Here is a 14,291-nt window from a genome sequence, read left to right as displayed (position 1 = left end):
CTCTGTTAACAACTAAGTCCACTGGCTTGTCCTCATTTGCCCTTTTCTTACCTCATAAATTAATGTTATGTGCAGATTTGATTATAACAGTGTGAATAATTTCTAAGTTACTTTCGAATGCAGATTGAGTACTCTTCCTTGTGGCTCTTTCTCCATCACACTAACAATGTATCCAGTGTTTTTCTTTCTAGTCTGCGAAACTGCTGTGTGATTCTTGTAGCCACGTTTCGGTTGATTTAGCGATCCTGACTCCACAGGGCACTGTATCAACTGTTTCACCAAGATCAAAGTACATAGGGTTTGCTGCACTCCCTTCCGTTGCTAATTCAGTTGTGTGGTAGCCAGGCAATCCGGGAGCCTTGAAATCTAGGATTCTGGTCAAGGTGAGGAAGCAGCTCATCTTCCTGAATTTTCCATTCTGCAGATACCTTTTCTTTTTTTTTCAGTTCAGTAGTAAGTTTTCTGTCTAGTGCCCCTGTGACCAGTGAACACTAGATTTATAATTGAACATTCGATTTATATATTCTTGCTATAAAAAGGAAAATATTAGAGCCTTTCACCTCACTTCTTTCTTTCAGCCACATCCATGGCACGTACCGTATTCACTTCTACAATAAATAAAGCAAATCCCATTCAGGTGTTCTGTTGATTAAAAGTAGACTCTGGCCATCCAGGCCACCTGAGTACTGGGATTTACTGGCAGTGTGTTTTTTTTTTTTTTTTAAATAGTAGTGTAACTTTGGGCAAATCACTTAATATCTCTGTTTCCTGATCTATACTATCAAGATAACCTCATAGGGTTGTTGTCAGCAGTGAGTGAATTAATACCCGTAATTCACCACATAATCATGAGGATTTCATGCATCCCAATCTTTCACCAAAGATAGTTTAATAATAAATTAGTTTTGAGTAATAGACGATTAAAATACAAAAGCTTCACAAAATGGTTATATCCCACTTTTTTGCAAAAAAAAAAAAAATTGGCGTAAAGTCTGTGATGATTATGCAGTGAAATATGATACATGTGAAGTGATTAGCATTTATGAATTAGGATTAGTTTAAAAAATGATGAATAAGCTTTCAAAAGTTCATAACAAAATTTTTGGATTTTCCTTTATTTTCCTTTCATGCTATTTGCCATGACCGTTCCTCTGCAGAGCAAAGAAGGAGGCTAAAAAAAAATCAAACAATCCAGTTTTTCAACCTTAAATTCGTCATGAGTTGTATTTTTTCTTTGTGACTGTGTTATGTGGATAATAATAGAGAATTGATGTACTCAAGATGGTGATATATGTGACTTATTCCCTATCAACTCCTATATTTTACTACTTCCAGATGTATGTCCTTATGTACGTGTGTGTGTGTGTGTGTGTGTTAATTTTCTGGTGTTAGGGATTGAACCCAAATTCTCATACTGAACACATGTTCTACCACTGAGTGACACCCCCAGCCCTAAAGTCATTTTAAGAGCATTTTTTTCTTAGAAATGAACATTAGATTTATTAAATTTGTTAGGACCAATTCTTTGAAGTTGCTACACTTTTAAATATGCTATTTTAAAAATAAAATTGACCAAATAGGATTAAAACAGTTCTTTAAAGAAGAAGGCAGAGATAGGTACCCACAGAAGATGAGCAGACAAAAAACATGCCTTTCAAAGAGAAAGATCCTATTCAGTCCACACACTACACATGATCAAGGACATTTTGGCCACTCTTTTCTCTCTATACAGATATTTAGCCCAACTTTTGTGGTATCCTACTCTTCTTTCATGTTATACTCTCATAATCACCCAGTTCATCAGCCAGCATGGTCTACTTTCCGTGCGTAGTTGCATATTAGCTGAAAAATGAGAGGGGAAACTTAAAAGACATGTAGCACAGAATAATAAATCCTCAGCCAAAATGCACCCACTCATTCTTCTCCAATTAAAAGGAGGAAGAACAGACCAGAGTGGGATTTAACTCTATTACCCATTGCTTTGAGAAAATCACTTCACATCTGTGAGCCCCCCTGCTTGTGCTGTTACATGGTGATAATGGCTTCTCCCTGTGAAGGGAGAACTCTGAGGCAGAGTGGGTGCAAGGCAGTAGGTTCCTGATGTGTGTGTTTGGAAGCTAAGGACTCTGAGGCACTGAGCTTTTAGGGAGATGCCCTCTCGGCCCTCAGCCACCTTGGTGCTATGCTTCTTGTGGCTGCCTCTTCCAGGTTGTGCTGGGATGCTCTGAGCAGTGCTTTTCCTTTCAACTTGCTCAAAACCAGGAAACTGTGCCCAAGAGGGAGCCCAGGCCTTCGTGGTACAGGCAGATATTTTAAAAAGATGATTGGCAATCGTTGCTGCATGGGAAAAGGCACTTGCTCTGGCTCCCTGAAGATGGCTAATGATCCTGTTTGGGAAATGCCAGTCAAGCCAGCCAGTTGGCTCTGAGAAAAGCTTCCTTGAAAGCCATGGCCGAGGTTTTACAGAGACCAGGAGGTGAGCTTGACTGCCAGAGACCTCCTTTCCAAAAAATCCTGTTGTGTGTGGGGCATTAGGTGATGGCCGAGACCGGAACATTATGCTGTGAAGCCTGCTAGTGCAGAGAGGCCATCTCTTAGGTAACCAGACAGACGGTTATTTTTCAATTTCTTGTTTGTAAAAATCTATAATAACCAGGAGTACATGTGATATTCACACAGAAATTTTGTGACATTTTTAACCTGCAAAGTAAGATCTTCCTCTTTTAAGATGAAGAAAGATAAGCAGCATTGCTTGTGGAGATGAGTTGTATCATCTTATAACTTAATATGGAGCCTCTACAATGGCTTTCACAATGTTGCTATCTAAGTACCACGGATTGTGATACTTAAGGAGTGGAGACTTTCAAAGAAATCTCCCAAATTCTTCCAAAGTCAGTTTTATTGTTCATAGCATCATTTGTGCCTTCCTGGGTGCATTTTGCTTTCTTTCCTGATGAGATTGTGATTTTAATTTTTTTCTGCTCAGCAGCAGTAAGGAAGAAACGCTGTTCCGTGAAACAAAGAAGGAGCAGGTTTGCCAGACCATGGGGACGGATGATGTGGTGCTGAGGCCTTCTGGTTGTTGGGATTAGGAAACATCATGGACTGTGTTGTGCTTTCCAAACTATAAACTTTGGGATCCACATACGGGATGAATGCTAATAAATATTTTTTGATAAGGAAGAGGATTTTAGTTATGGAAAACCTAAGAAGGAAATGGGGTTGTGTTCACCCACTTCAAGGGCAAGGGTCTTCAAGTACTGCAGGGCCTGAGAAAGGGGCCAGAAGAATCAGTTACTTGCATTTCTATCCTTCAAGCACTAAGGATAGACATTGTTGGTTATTCAAAACCTCCAGAGGGGTCTTAGCATCCTGTAAGGTCCTGCTGTGCCCCCCATTTCCTTCTCTCAGTCTCATTGCTTACTATGGCCCTGTCAGTTCTTCATGTGTATTTTGTTACTTACTAAATTGTATAAACTTTGTATCAGAAAATTATCACTCAGCACAGTATGAGGACAAAATAGAAATGGTTTAGTATTGACTGTTTTTACATAATGACTTTGAAGTTTTCAGAACTAAGGGAGATTTTTTAATTTTTTAATTAGTCTAATCCTTCACAGAGACCTGAAGTTCTCAAAGACAGAAAGAAACTCAGAATCTGCAGGTTAATTTAAACACATTACCTTTTAACTTTTCTTAAAAGAGTTTTATTTTTCTTCAGAGGTTTTCCTTCTGGACACTTAGAATTATAATGAGTAGCTGAAATGAAGGTAGGGATATCAAAAGATACTCTAAAATAGAAGTATATGTTTTACAATATGAATTTTGGCAGAGCTTTTAAAATGAGCATGTTTTGAGCTAAATGCCCTCCTTCAAGCTGCCCCTCTCACTGGGTACTTTCTGGGAAAGGAATGGTAGCTCTTTGGGAAAAAGCATTAAGTTTGTGAAAAGACATGAAGAACTGTCAGGGCCATGGTAAGCAAGAGACTGAGAGTAGGAAATGGGTGGCAGAGGAGTACCTTAAAGGATGCTAAGTTCCCTCAGGAAGTTTTGAATAACAAGGCCTTCTTAGTGCTTGACGGATAGGAATGCAAGTTACTGGTTTTTCTGGCCCCTTTGCTCAGGCCCTGCTGTACTTGAAGGCCCTTGCCCTTGCAGTTCAACTGTGTGCTCCATAACTGGAGTCTGTGCTGCTTTTATTAGGGTGATGGGGAAGGGCAGGTGAGATGCAGTTCATCTCTGCTTCCTCTGAGCAAGGGTCTAGAGGTATTGCCGTTGTCAAGACTCCTATCCACCTTTTTATACAGGCTATTTCTTTGCCTGCTTTAGGAGGTCACTATAGCAGCATACTACTCACAAGTCACCGTAAACCAAGTCCTAAGGCAAAAGCAAATGGAAAATGAGAAATTGCCAACAGTTTTACTAGAAGTTGAAGCCATGTGTTTGTTTTTGTAAATAGCATTTACCTTCTTAAAACAGCCTGTTAGGGGAAAAAAGTTTTTTTAGGGAACAAATATTAGCTGATTAGGTCCTGAACTGGATAGACTTTGTACCTTGACATGTGAGTGGCTGTTCCAGCACCTTTTGAACTTTTACCACCAAGTAATTCTGAAAAGGCTGACAGCCAGTAATAGATAACCAAAAGAGCACAGTGTCCTCTGATCTAGTCATCAAGGTATCAATGGTGAAGAACCCAGCTACCTCAACAGTGGTAGCTTGTAAATTGCAGGATCATTCTCAGGTGGAGGGGATCTCAGATATCTGTCTCTGTGCTTGTCTTTCCCCCTAGAATTCACTATTGTTTTAGGAATTTAGAGTGTAGAGGAAATAGCCTAGATATTATCCTTCACAAAGACCTGTACTTGATTCTCCATTTGATCACTTTCCAGCTGAGACATTGGGACAGTTACTTGACTTTTGTGAACTTATTTCCTCATTTGGGAACATGGGAATAGGATTTGTGTGAATCTCCTGAGAAATGCTTCTGAGCAAGAGGAGATTAAAATGAGATGTTGTCTAACACTTGAATAGGAGCTTAATATGCATCAATTTCTGTTTCAAAGTTTAGCTTTTTATGTAGAATGAGTCATTCTTTATATTCTGTTCTCCATTTTGAGCTTAGAAACAAGGATGACTTTTCTTTAAGCCAACAATTTGATGATAAAGGGAGTTGTTTGTCAGACAGTCCTGTAAGTGCCTGTAACTTGATAGATTCTGGGTGCAAAGGCAGGCAGGTTACAAATTCCAACTCATGGGGCAGGCACCCTCTCTCTCTCCCCACAGCAGATTCTTAAATCATCATCTGTTTACGTTTGTTTCATTTTTCAATGCTGGGCATTTACTATTTTTTAATACTACGCTGAAAATTCACTAAGTCAGAGTTCAGCAAATTGAAGGTAATCCTAGAACTTTAGAATTTCTCTGTGATTCACACGCAGAGAAATACAGAATCGGTTTTTTTTTGGAAGAATGCACTCTGAGATTATGTTCCCTGAAGATTCAGTATATGTAAATTTTGGTGGATTGAGGATGAGTAGAGACCCTAGTAGGAACCCATAGTACTGGGTAATTGGTGGTCTCTCCCCACCCGCTCAGTTCCTGACAACTCAGTTTGTGGCAGCGTGCACGCTTTCTCTTTTGAGTCAGCAGGGCACAAGACAAGTAATTTCCCATCCTGAAGCTTTCTCCCGCTTAGCTGTAGTGGATGTACTGGGATGTGGCTATTAACTTTTAAAATTTGCATAAATCCAGCCTTTCCGCTACGCTGGAAAGGCTGAGTCTTGTCTTTACACCTTCCCGGAGGTGATTCTTTTCAGCGGGCGAGGGCGGGGGTGGGGAAATGAGAAAAGGAGGAAAAGGAAGGCCGGTTACTGGGGTGCCTATAGGGGTGCCCACCGGGAGGAGGCGCGGAGTCCACGGATGTAGGTACTAGTGGGGAGCGGAGAGGCCAGATGGGCTGGGAACGGAAGGGCTGTGCGCCGGGCAGTGGGCGCTAGGCGGCCGGCAGGGGGAGGCCGGCTGAGGTGGTGCTGGAGCCGGAGCCGGTGTGGCCGGGTCCGGCCGGCGCGGGAGAGGGCGGACCATGGCGAGGCGAGCAGCAGCTGGGTCCCCTGGTCTTCCCTCCGCACTGCTCTGCGCCCTTCCCTCCATGCCGCTAACCCTCGGATCTCTCGCTCTTTCTCTCCCCTGTGTTTTCAAACAGGAAGTGCACGGCGGTCTGTAACGTGCTGCCTGGTCCCAGGATGGAGGAGTGAAGTCCTGCCTCGCCGCGGTTCCAGCCTCCGGAGCCCGCCGAAGCCGAGTCCCCGGAGAGAGTACCCTGAGGGAGCAGGGTGACCTCCTGGTCCAGGTGCGCGGGGCCGGGCCAGGGTGGGGACCCCGTGGGGGGAAGCGCCGGACTGGCCCTGCAGCCCCTGCAGCCCGGGAGAGCCTTTGAGCTTGGCACTGCAGCTGCACTTGGGTGGATTTTCTTGATCGCCTGCCCCTGCTACTGCTTTCTCATCCAAGGGTTTCTGCTAAACTCTGTCTCTGCCACTGCCCAGGTGTGTCACATGAGCTGGATGGCTTTGGGCATCGCAGAGCCAGAGCTAGGACCTGCGGGGCGCTGTCCTAGACAGGCGCTTTCCCTGCTGGGTTGCCCCAGGGCAGGGTTGCTCTGGTACTGCCTGTGGCCGCTTCCTAGTCCTCAGCAGCCCTGGCCACACTTTCCTCCTCTGGCTGCTGCCTGGAGCAGCTGTTTTTTGTTCCTCACTGCTGGCCTGGGGTTGTCCACATAAATGTTCTGGGAGGCTTGAGACAGTAGGGGTGTTAATGAGGTTGGTGTGAGGGCAAGTGTAGGGACCTGGGGAGAAACAAAAGGATGAGTTGTAGGTGAAGAGTAGGTGGAAAGAAGAGTCTTTGTGTCCAGGCCCTGAAACTGAGGGTCCTGGTTTCTTGCTTTTTTATTTTGGAAGAGCCATGCCATCACTGGCTGAGAGAATTGGTGATGCAGACACACACCGGAAAGGTAGAGACCAGAAGTGAGGGAGAGCAGTGAGTTCGGAGGTGTTTAGTCTGGTGTGTGGCTTGTTAACTCCACTGTGGTTTCCACTGTGCTGAGACAGAGGGTGCTTTAGAAGTATGAACCAGCGGTCTTCATTTATTAAATTCTGTTTGTCACCAAAGTAAAACTGAGAATGACTTTCCTCAAATTTATTAGGTGGATTATAATTTTATATCCATATCTCGTTCCACCTCAGATGTTCATAGGAGAAGAAAACACTAGGGAAAGGTTGGTTTATGCTGCAGACTTTTTGCTTTTTCATTTCCCTGGCTGCTCTTCACTCTGCAGAATAAGTCAAATTCACTTCTCCTCCAGTGAAGTCTTGGCCTTATTATAATGCCTGTATTTATCCACCTGGTGAAATGCTAGTCTTGGGGAGGGAAACTAAGGGAGGGATGCTAGAGAAGATTCAGTTTGATGGCATGATTATATGAGGACAGATTAAATGTTTGGACAATATGCAAGTCAATAACATTTTCTTAGGCTATTTATTTTGGAGAAAGTGATAAAAACAAGCGACTAGAGGGAAGAAAGTGAGACTTTGAAAAAGGGGATCTTTTTCTGTAACAGGGAGAGTGTGTAATCACAGTAATACACATATCTACTCATTCACCTCATTGGGTGGCCAAGCCTTCTCAAGAGGTAGGCTTAGTTGTAGAATTCATGATGTGGAATGTTTATTAAACCATTCTGATACTGAAAAAGTTTAATAAAATGTATTTGCTATGTAATTAATTTGCTTTGAAATTATTTTTATCTTTTTTACTCAGGTAGACTGATACATTTATATTACCCCCTTCCCTTCCTTTGTTTCCACATACATAGTATGGAGATAATTTGAATTATAAGATTTTATTGTACCAATATTCCTTCAGAACTTTAATCTCTTTTAAGATGTAGCTGCTTTGAGCATTGTGATATGAGTAATTGGCATAATCATATTAGCAGTAAGTAGCCAAGACATAGTATAAAAACTGAAGCAGTTAATCTCATCCTTACTGAATAGGTAGGTGGACTTAAGTATGATTTAAATTGTTAGATGTCTGTATTATGTCTCTTGCCAAATACATCACAAGCTGACAAGTGAAAACAAGTCATCAAGAGAGTTTTTTGTTCTGTTTTGTTTTGCAGTGCAGGGGGTTGAAGCAGGGCCTTGCACATGCTAGGGAAGCTCTCTACCACTAAGCTATATTCCCATCCAGCACCAAGAGAAATTCTTTGATTTATTCATTCATTCACTCATTCTGATTTGTTATACACGATGCAGAATGCAGTTCATTTCATATTACACATAGAGCACAAATTTTCAAGTCACTGGTTGTACATAAAGTATTTTCACACCATTCCGTCTTCAAACACGTACTTAGGGTCCAAGAGAAATTCTTGAAAGACCTGTATAGCCTTATTGTCTTGCCTCTGTCTTTATACCCAGGTATATTCCTTGTACTCTGGTTTATTAATTTACTTAGGAACTTTCTTCAACATCTGTCACTCTGCTCTAAAATACAGTAGGATGGTTTCTTTGACCCTCCAAATCTGTTCCCTCTTTAGGAACAGGATCTACTCCCACCTTATTAGGATTTAAATTCAGGAATAGTAATACAGGCCTTTAAATTGTCATATTCTATTTGCAGAGTATATTTTCTATATCTTGTTTACAGTTGGTAAGAGAGTGGTAAAACAGAATTCATTTACTTTTACTCTAGTTTACGGAGAGATACCCCCATGTCCAGGTCTTTTCCCATTCCTCTCTTCTTGGCTTTGGCCCAGAGCTTTGGGTTTTGTTGTTTTTTGACTTGCATGCTTGACATTTACACCTTCTCTACATCTGTGACTAGATTTAAATGTGTTTGCATCAGTGTGATTTGTATTCTGTTGCCAAAGTTCTAATGGTATATTTTCATTTACAGATATGCCATTTTTTTTGGGGGGGGGTGGTAGTGTCTTTTGTGGTGTCTCAGTGAGCAAGTATCTTTTTGTGGATACTTCAACATTTTAGAATTAACAAAAAATATCACTGGTTTACCCCTTTTATAATGGGTGATATATATGGCTCTTCCCATATTCCACCAACACCGCTACTATACATATCCACTACTTTCTTGCCCCAGTACAGGATAACCAACTAAGAAATTCACATTACTGGGAAGTGTGAGCATACCCACATGACTTTAAGTTATATAGTAAATATTTTTGTAATATTGCCTCTATAGAAATAGATTTATTTTCTTGTCTTTGCTGTACTTAAATTTGAGGCTCTCTTTAGTTATAATTTTAATTTTGCATTTTAAAGAATATAAATTAAAATTGGGGGTATATTTTCACTGGAAAATGCTGAATAAAGTATGTATTTTCTCTTCAATAATTGGAGTATCTTTAGTGGTCTGTAATTCCTCCTCTATAATATTGTGTCAAAATGTAAAGGGTAGGAGAAGATAGGAAAGGGAGGTAAAATGAGGGCTCTTTCTTTTATATGGTAGGAGTGAAATGATTCATGTATGTTTCCTTAATACACAACACACTGGTCGTTTCTGTCTCTCCTGGTGAGTTTCAATGGCTTTTGAAGTAGCTGCGGGTCTCTTCCAACAGAGAGGCTAAGAATTAAAGGGTAACTAGCTTTGATGTTAAATGCCAAGGAAAAGTTAATGGTCAAGAGAGAACGAGGAGTGGAAATAAAATCAAGTTAAGCTTTTCCTTTTTTCAAAACCTTCTTTTTTCTTCATGTATATTATAAAATAAAAATTACCATCTCAGTCAGAAATTGTAAGCAGTTTTTAAACTATAAAGCAATGTTTCTCAGCCCTTGAAAAATGAGATAATGTGTAATACTAAAAGATTTTAAAGCTCTTGTCTTTAGAGTTTTACTTTTTATCTCTGAGGACTGCAAATATTTTATAGAAAAGCTACTTAATATCACTCTACTGGGTATATGTTAGTGATAATAGCATTTTCTGCATTTGTAAGTAGTAGTGCATGTCCACGTGAGCTGTCTCCAAACCTCTTCCAGTACCTCCAGTCCACAGGTTGCAAATCAGGGCCAAAATAAAACAACTGCTCCAGACCAGAAATGCTGAAATGGTGATTAACATATATAGTATGTTACCCTTCCGGTCATAAACACTTCCAGGTGGAATTTTTCCACTTTGTTGTACATTAAATGAGTGGTATGTGAAGTTCTGACTTTGGATCTAATCTTTTTTCCAGGCTAATTGTTTTTCATGGTCAACTTTGCAATCTTTTCAGTTACTCAATCATGGATAACAGGATTTCTTCTAAGAACATTTCTGTGAACATCCCTTCCTTGTGTTTGCCAGGACTCTGACACCAATCTCAGAATCACCAGTGTCATAGCAGTTACCACATCCTTGTATTTGTTTCCCAGAAGCTCAGAGAAGCTTCCCACCTTTAACCTTGATAGTTTGCAGTAAGTGTGTGGAAGGGAAGATATATTATTTGTCCCTGTTCTGCAGTGGGAAAAAACATAGTTCATATGGAGCCAGTCTCTGGTTTTTACACCTGCTGTTAAAACTGTTCAGTCTGTATTCTGCTTAAGATGGGTTAAGCAGAGCAACAGAATAGTTCTTTTATCTGGTAAAAAAGAAAAAATGACTTCCTATTTTTCTTATTTGTCAGACTTTTATGTGGATTATGTTTAATTTTCTTCATATTGTGCAGGGTGTGTTATAACCTTGTTTTATGTGAAGACACCGAGGCAGGCAGAGATGACTTACTCAAGTCTCAGGGACAAGGCCTTGATTCATGCCCAGATATGTGCCACCCACAAGCTTAACATTTCCTTTGCTGTGTTTCCTGTGTTCTGTATCCTTAGCCTAATGTATGAAAAGAAGTGATCTTGGTTTAGTCTTATCTACCTTTTCAGCAAAGGTTAACTTAATCCCATAGAGAAAATGCAGATGTTAGGAACATTAAAGAGTCAACTTTTTAAAAAATTTGTTCTTTTTAGATGTATATGACAGAAGAATGAGTTTTGACATATGGAGTATAATATAATTATTCCCATTCTTACGGTTGTACATGATGTGGAGTTACACTGGTTGTGTATTCATATATGAGCATAGGAAAAAGTCAAAAATATTTTTGACTTTCATGTGATGTATTTTCATTTTTTTCCCAAAGAAATTTAGGTGTATGGAATTTATTACCCTTCATGAGAGATTCTTGAGATAGTTGCCTACATGCATAATTAATTGCTGGATTATAGAATATATGCATACTAATTTCACTAGGAATTGTTGGCAAGTTTATACTTCCACCAATATTGCATAATGATTTCTTTTTTTATTCACGAATTTCCTGGTGTTACCAACTGGATAGATGTTAATTTTATTAACATAGTTTTTTATTTTTTTAAATTTTGTTTAATTTGTTCTCAGTTTAATTTTGCTTTTTTTCAGATTACTGGTGCAGTTGAGAGATATTTTCATTTATTCAGTTTTCCTTTTCTGTGAATTGTCTTCATGTCTTTATCCCCCACTTTTCTGTTGGCACTCCTGCGCTTATTGCAAGAAGTTCCTGGAGAGTTTTTGTGGAGTTCCCTGACTAACCTAGATATTAATTCTTTGTTGTCTTTAGATATTACGAATACTTGCTTCTGGTATGTCACTTCTCTGATAACTTTGGAGTGCCTTTCAGTAACAACAAAAATCTTTAGCTTTAATGGAGTTGATTCCATTAAAAACATTCTTTTTTCTTTCTTTCTTTTTTTTTTTTTTTTCTTTTTGGCAGTGCTGGGATGGGACCTAGGGCTTCACACATGCTAGGCAAGTGCTGTACCACTGAGCCACATCCTCAACCCTGAACTCAACAGTTTTTAATATTATTGTGGTCTGTGCATTTTGAGTCATTTAAGTCATTCCCTGTGACTGGTCTCACTTTCTTTCATTAACTTTATAGGTTTAATCTTATCCTTTATCTTATAAAATTATTTGGGATTTGAGTATCTCAAATTTCAAATAAATAGTACAAATACTATTCCAATTTTTAATCTTAAGGAACTGGTCATATTTTGAGTCATTTTCCCAGCATTGTCAAATAATTCATTCTTTACAGATTTTTAGTGCTACTATTAGCATGTAAGTGGTTTGTTGTTCAGTTGATTTGTTTGTGTGCTCCTGGCGTTTGATACACTGCCATATTAATAAATATTATAAATAATGGTATATTAAGATATAAATTTTATAAATTTACAGATATATTTTTATAATTTATTAGCATGATTTCATATTACATGTACCATTTATATAAAAATCATATAAACATGATTGAGATACTAATGTATATTAAAAAGTTCAAAAATGTTTAAATTTGGGAAGTTTTTTCTGAGGGGTGGGTGTTGGGTACTGGGGATTGAACCGAGGAGCACTCAGCCACTGAGCCACATCCCCAGTCCTATTTTTTTGTATTTTATTTAGAGACAGGGTCTCACTGACTTGTTTAACGCCTTGCTTTTTGCTGAGGCTGGCTTTAAACTTGCGATCCTCCTGTCTCGGCCTCCTAAGCCACTAGGATTACAGGAAGGTGCCACTGAGTCTGGCTTAGTGTTAAGTTTTGTGTTTTGTGTTTTTTTGTTTTGTTTGTGATGCTGGGGATAGGACCCTTCTGCATGTTTCACAAGTACTCTACCACTAAGCTATACCCCAGCTCCAAGATTATTTGGGGGCAGATTTTTTGCCCTTATTTGTGTGTGGTAACTGTTACACCTGCAAATGTGTTTTTCAGATATGTGTCTACATAATGGGGAACATTCTGAAATTATTTGATGACAATTTACTTTTAATGTTCCTAACATTACTTTTTTTTTTTTTTACTTTTTCTGTTTTGTTTTTTAGTGGTTATGGCTCCTCTTCACACGTAGTTCTCTATGTAGGGCAGTGTTGTCTCACTTCAAAGACTTCACTTTCTTTTTTCAGTGCTCCATATGGGCTTATATAGCTATGGGTACATTCTGGGTATGGCTTTGAATGAATGTTTTATGAGGTGTGGTGCTCTAATAAGTGGGTGCATACTCTTGAAAGCCTGTTAATTATAGATGTCTTTTTATTATTGGGAAAGCTTCATCAGTTTCAGCCTAGTTTTGTCCAAGTGTACTTTGCTCCAATTTGTTCTCAGTTCACTGGGTTTCATTCTTCCTCCTGTCTCCTCTGAATGCGATGTTACTTTATTTGATACTAGGTATTTGCATGGCGGTGCAAAGTACAATGTATATAACATGACTTTTTATCAAATAAATTAGAAATCACTATGAGAAACAAATTACAGTCTCAAAATAGATGGCATGACAAGATTTGTGTAGGCCAAAGATGTTATCCTTAGCTATCAGTTTTAGAATCATGTGACTGATAGACTATATTTTTATTTCTTCTTTTGTCTGCTTTAGAGATATAGGAGAGAGTTTTAGTGTTTTTCATTAACTGCTGAGATTTACTTGCATTAAATTAAGTATGATAAAATTATAATGTAGAAATGTTGCGGAGTTTAAAATCTGCTTATGCAGGTAAAATAGATACCTTTGGGCTATGGGAATTGTTCTGTTGTGCTTTAGACACAGTTTAGTAGGTATTCACCTGAGTTTGATTATAACAGCCTAAGCTAGTGATTTGACTGAACTTAAATACTTATTAAGGACTTCGTAACATGGATGTTTCCCAGTTTTCACCCAGATTCTCTGTGCTACCCTAACTAGCTGTGAGATCCACCTGTCCTACCAACTTCCTCTCTTATTCAACTCTTCTACTATAATTGACAGCCAGACTACTTATCCAAATTGTTAAATCTTAGTTTCTCCTACCTCCTATGTACCAAGCATTGTTTTAAGTTCAGAGGATACAAAGTAAATATCATAAGGTGGCTGACCTCAGAAAATACAGGCATAAACCATTAACTGGAATTTAGAATATAAGACATTTTCCAGAAATATATTCTGATAGGCAGTAAAGAGTGGGACACAAAGGAAAGAATGGTATGTTCTTATTTGTGAGGAGAGAATTCCTAAATGAGGTGATATTGGTGCCGTTAAAGGGTTAGGATTACTTACCAAGTTAAGCAGAAGAAAAGTAGCCCAGATAGAATAAACAGCTCAGATTCAAAGCCCGAAAGAGCTCAGTGTGTGAGAAACATGGAGTATGAGTGATTGGATTAGAGAGGTTGTGGTGCGGAGAGAAGAAGTTGGAGGCACCTCTGGGTTTGAATTCTTGGTCCAGCCTGCATCTGGGACCATGCATTACACTTC

The 14,291-nt window shown here is 39.3% G+C and overlaps 1 protein-coding gene across 3 annotated transcripts in view; it reads left to right on the top strand.

The window, feature by feature from the left end:
* Lrrc8d (leucine rich repeat containing 8 VRAC subunit D) overlaps nucleotides 1-14,291 on the top strand; it is a 112,752-nt gene that overhangs the window by 16,730 nt on the left and 81,731 nt on the right. For all 3 annotated transcript variants that reach the window (XM_076863539.1, XM_076863542.1, XM_076863540.1), the window contains exon 2: nucleotides 6,203-6,349. The gene's annotated coding sequence lies outside the window, so the exon portion shown is untranslated. The remainder of the gene's footprint in view (nucleotides 1-6,202; nucleotides 6,350-14,291) is intronic.

This window comes from Callospermophilus lateralis, chromosome 7 (genome assembly GCF_048772815.1).
Source record: "Callospermophilus lateralis isolate mCalLat2 chromosome 7, mCalLat2.hap1, whole genome shotgun sequence".
Lineage (NCBI taxonomy): Eukaryota > Metazoa > Chordata > Mammalia > Rodentia > Sciuridae > Callospermophilus > Callospermophilus lateralis.
Note: the sequence above shows the minus strand (reverse complement) of the source record. Positions and strands in the feature narration are given on the sequence as shown.